The sequence below is a fragment of the Cupressus sempervirens genome, chromosome 4 (genome assembly GCF_028749045.1).
Source record: "Cupressus sempervirens isolate cs-2001-9-10 chromosome 4, ASM2874904v1, whole genome shotgun sequence".
Classification (NCBI taxonomy): domain Eukaryota; kingdom Viridiplantae; phylum Streptophyta; class Pinopsida; order Cupressales; family Cupressaceae; genus Cupressus; species Cupressus sempervirens.
In genome coordinates this window covers 880,770,974-880,776,515 of record NC_143121.1, presented here as the reverse complement: position 1 = coordinate 880,776,515, position 5,542 = coordinate 880,770,974, and the positions used below count along the sequence as shown (strand labels likewise).

General features: G+C 36.4%; 1 pseudogene; it reads right to left on the bottom strand.

Moving 5' to 3' along the window:
• Positions 1-990: 990 nt before the first annotated feature.
• Positions 991-2,897, bottom strand: LOC149564201 (leucine-rich repeat extensin-like protein 6 pseudogene; annotated as a pseudogene).
• Positions 2,898-5,542: the final 2,645 nt, after the last annotated feature.

The window sequence follows — 5,542 nt, the reverse complement described above, 5'->3', positions numbered from 1 at the left end:
CTGTCAAAGTTTCAAATACTAGTCCCAAACACTTTTGGTAGCCTTTGATAAACAAGCAATTAAAATAAAATGGCAAGCTATTTGTGGGAGTTTGAAACTTTTTCAGTAGACAATGGTAATATGATCCCTTAGACTTTGAAAGCATTGATCTTTGACTATAACTAGCTTTTGTTCATCATTACAAACAAACTAAACCATTTTTCAACTTACAACATAAGCTATACTGAGCGTGTTCTTTATTTCAAAAAACTACAAATAGTGTCATGACTTTTGAAACTACATTTTGGGAAAACCGATACTAGTTTCATGAATACTGGCACATTAGACCCATACAAATTTCAAAAGAATTACTACTAAAACATGTCAGTAAATAAATCAATGAAAGTTGAATATTCAATTTCATAGAAAATTTAAATCATTTACATCTAATTTTTTTGTTTTCTTTGTTCAGATTTCATCATTTTAACATAAATAGTTATTAAAATTGTTTAAAAATATTACTTGTTGAAATAATTTGTACCAAAATATACTGAGAATTATTTACAATAATAAAACAATAAAATCAATATATTTCATTTTTTAATTGAAACAAATATAGTTATTTCATATATTTATTAAACTATTCTTATAATCGATGATATTTATAACTAATGTTTTGAGGTAGAAAAATGCCTAGTTGTTATCAACTTATGTTAAATATGTTAATGATATGTATTTTCCTGCAAACAAATTCTGAGAACTTTAACTAGACTATAATCTTAATATTAACTAGCTTCAATTTTGTTTCCTGATTTCTATTATAAACAAATATAGAATCTCTTCAAACCTACTCATAACAAAAAGTTAATCAAAATAAAATTAAGTATATAGGTATAAGGTATAAATCATAATAAAAGAAGAGTTGGTAGTGCTCCAATAATAGGCATAGTAGTTGGGCATACTTAGTCCTTTATTGGAGCACAAAAAGTGTCACATGAATACTTATTCCCAAAAGAAGATAGATGCTAATTTCACCCAAAAATACAGAGTAAGAATTATAAATAACAAAGCTCAGTTTGCCAGCCCAATATGATACTGTCAAGAAAAATAGGCAGCAGTTATATTTACAGGTAACAGCAAAGCAGCTAATAGCTAAAAGTTCGAACCATTTTGTTATGGATCATAGTCTTTGCTAGATCACATTGACAAGAAATCCTAATTGCCTTTATTTCTCTAGAATAATGGAAGACATTTCCGCATCTGAATTGCATCAAGCTTATGAAGGGGTTAACCATTCACTGAATGGTTCTGTAAACAATGTTATTTTTCATGCACAAAGACATTGGAAATAAAACCATCTCCTTAAAAAGGCATAAAGCCAAATCAGAAAAGGCGCCATCAATGCAAAACCCAAAACTAACTACCCCAGAACATAACAGAGGGAACCCACAGGAAGTAAATCTGAGCATTGTTTATGCAGTGTGACGTGAGATAGTGTATAGTGGATAGAAGAATGGACAGAGGCTTTGGAGAGAGCACTTAACATGAGAAAAGACAATGCACTTTCTGTTATACATCTCTTGCTACTTATGCTGATGGATCACGGAGTGGGATCCCAAACGTTAATGCTAAATACACAATCCAGAAACCCAGAAACCTATGATAACAATGCAGTTTCAATGGGGTGGTGAAGGGAAGGATTTAGGGCATTGTGGAGTAGGAGGCGGAGGCCGAGGGGAAGGCGAAGGAGGCGGTGGAGGAGGGGAGGCATAGATGAAGGAAGGTACTGGTATTGGGAAATGAGGGGGAGGTGCCAGAGCACATAGTGGGAGAGAAGGAAGAGGCATTTCAATGCATTTCTTAGGATTTACACCAAAAGCAGCACATTCCCCAGCTGTTCTCTGATCTCCATGCGCAGGAATGCAGTTGTGTGAATCATCAAAGACAACTCCATTGGCCGGAAGAGCATGGCAAGTTGGGCCCTCACCTGTAAAATAGTTATAAGAAACTGTGAGGTTCCTTAGTGAAGGTAAAGAGCAGATGCCATCAGGAATGCTTCCATGGAACTTGTTATGAGCAAGAATGAGCTGCTCCACACTGTGAAGGCAGGCCAGAGATGAGGGCAGATGGCCTTCGAAGCCATTGAAGCTGAGGTCAAGGACACTCACTTGGCCCAGCAATCCTGTCTCGTCAGGTAGGCATCCAGACAACTGATTATTGAGAAACAAAACTTCATTTAATGTCCCACCCATCTTGCCAATGCTTTGGGGAATCCCTCCACTCAGCTTGTTATTAGCAAAGCTAATTACTGAATCTGGAGAGTCACCCAAATTGGGAGGGATTTCAAACTCAAAATAGTTGTTGTTCACAAAGATAGCATCCAACTTCTTGTTGAAAAGCTCTGGAGGAAGAGCACCTTTAAACTTGTTGAATCTCAGATCCAAATAGATAAGGTTTTCTAACTCCAAAAGCACAATGGGGAAATACCCAGACAACCAGTTGTTGCTGACATCTACTTCTGATAATAACTGCAAGTTCTTGAAAGCTAGAGGAATGCTGCCACTAAACCTATTGCTATTGAGATGGAAGAGAGCAATGTCAGTGAGCATACCTAGTTCCTCCACCAAATATCCCTGTAGAAGCCCATGATTCAAATCAATCCCTGCAACAACTTTCTCACATGATTTATCTAAAGAAATGCCAGCGAAATGTTTCCTAGAAGACTTGGCCTTTTAATTCTCCAACACATAGAGATTACATGTGACATGTGTGTCTGAGCAGAAATTCGAATGGAGGGGGGAAAAAGATAAGATTTAAGTTCCTGGTCATGTCAGAGATGGGCAAGATTTATCCTGGCATTAAATCCAAAGATTTTAGTTCCAAACTCTGCTCGCCCTTGGTTTCAAACTGACACCCATAAACATTCCAAACACCCTGTACGTGGTTCGAGGATGAAGCCGGAGGATACGCTAAAACAAAGTGGGGTGTGCAAGTTTGTTTGCATAAAATACAGAGACTTTAGTGTTTCCCCACGTCACGCCTGCATTCGACAGGTTGAGGTACGTTTGCAGCGAAAAAGAATGGGAGTAACGTTTTCAAAAAATATATATATTAATTACATTGCCTTTCATTTTATATATATATATATATATATTTGTTTTCTAAACTTCATGAAGTTTTGTGGAAAGATCGCCAATCCCATTTCAAGCGAAAACTTTTATGGCAGTCTAAAATGTATGGGGATACGTAAATGAGTGAGTGGAGGTCGTTGAGAGAAACGTGGAAAAGTGGGTGCGTCCTCCAAGACACCCTCCACCATAAAGAGCTTGTTATCTCTTTTGAATGTGCTCGCTGCCCAAGGAGGAAGGTCTTTTAGCGTAGTCAACCGCATTAAATTAGGCAAGTGCCCTTTTTACATTCTCCCAAGATGATGGCGGCAAGAATTGATTGCTAAATCCTCTGACATCTTGTCAGGAGCCATCATTCCTTTTAGGCGCTTGGCAGAGGGATTATATTTTTACTTTGTGTAAACTTGACGGTTCAACCACTCTGCCAATGTGGAGACCAATGAATTAAAGGAGAACAAAAATTATCTCAGCGTAATTTAACTTGCAGATGCTTTTGGATGAAAAGATGTATGCGACCTGCTACTTCCCTAATAATAGTCTGACCAGCAATCAATATAGGTGCAGAAACTCTAGTACGCACTTTAAAAAGCTATTAAACCAAGACCCCCATCGAAGCAAGATTTGAACAGATGCGTGCACCTTTGGGAAAAGAGCAAGAGGGCTGAAAATATTCACTGTTTTTCAGTCTTAACAGAATTCACTGTTTTTCAGTCTTAAATACCTTTTGTAAGCGCTTACTCACAGTCGCGCTCAAACAGAATTTCTTTCTATTCTACAAAGAGTCATCCAAGCGCATCAAGCAATATTCGAGCTTATTCTACCACCAAAATTTGGATTCAATTATAAGAAAGAAAGAAATAGGTTTGTTGTTTCCGAAACAGTCTATTAAGCGCTCAAATTCCATAGGACCTGATCGGAAGCATATTGGGGTGATAACTGCTTTCCATAACAGTTTGTTGATTACTTGGAGGCATGGGCTTTTTACTTTTAAATGTGATTTGGTAAGTGTCTGAGAAAACAGCTCATGACATTTTTGGGTTCTTTGTGAGTATGCTCGAGTTTGATAAAAATGGCCAAAATGAGCTAACAATAAACTAAAGTTGTCATATTCTATGAAAAAATGCATCCTTTACCAAAATCATAGCAAGTGCAGTGTTAGAAGCAAACTGTGCAGATCTGTACAGCTACAGCCAGATGTATATGAACAAGAACAGCTAGAAGAGGAGAAGGACAACAACGAAGAAGAACAATCTGAAAATAAACATCATGTATGGCAAGGAGTATAAACAAGAACCCATTTTCGCCTGTACCCATCCTACTGCAACTAAATATACATGTAGATATATAACAGGTTTCAACTATAACATGCTGTGTAAACAAAGACAGCTCAAACACAAAGCAAAAACAAAAACACAGAATCGAATGGCAAATGCAAAGCATGCTTACCTGAGAAGGAACAAGCACTCTCTAATCTTTCCTCTCTAGTTTTCATGACCCCAGAATCTGCTCATCTCTCTATTTGTAACTCACGCACACCGACATCCACAGAGACCAATAAAAAAAATCAACCGTGGATTCAGGGATATTGAAGATTCAGAAATTTAATAATGTCACTGTTTACTCAAAAGAATGAGCAAGGGTGCAAGGACAATGAAAGATTTAAAAATAATGATGATAGAGAATTGTAGGCAAATATTCAACACTGTCAATTCTCAGTGTAAGACCAAATGCATCGTGTCCTCATTTTATCCCAAAATGTGCTATCATATGCCAACACAACAGTTCATGATTTGTACTTAGGCCACAAAGGAAGAGATTTGGGTTAGATTTTCTGCACCCTCCCTGACACAGCCATTAAAACTGACAAGACAAAACAAAATCATGAAATTAAAGACTGCAAAATACCCATCAACGAGATGAAATGTCACCATTTCATCACAAGATGGTGGAAACCCTACTGTTTGTAGTACTCACCAATGAGAATGTGACAACAAAGCACTTGTGAAAAATAATTTAACTCTGAAGAAAAGCAAAACATAGCAAAATAGGTCATGGGGAAAAAATAAAGTTCTCCCATTGATCAACATTAGTGGACAAATAACAACAACCCGATTGCTATAGTATCCTGCCATACGGCAGGAACTAAAAAGGCAATAACATGAGAGCATTTTAGCTCGCAAAAATCATTTACGTTTTTCACATAATAGAATGAGCATTTAAAGAAATAAAAAATGTCAAAAACTATGAAACAAATCTAGAATGACTATGATTATTGCTGTTAAATTGAAAAATCTATAAATTGTTTCCCAACTATATTTTGATAGTCATCCGGCTAGAAATTATTTCAAATGTTTCACAGCAAGATGTGGATTTGATATTTTAAAATTCTATTAATAAATATTTTTTAAAAAATATATATATAAATTGTCTTTCTA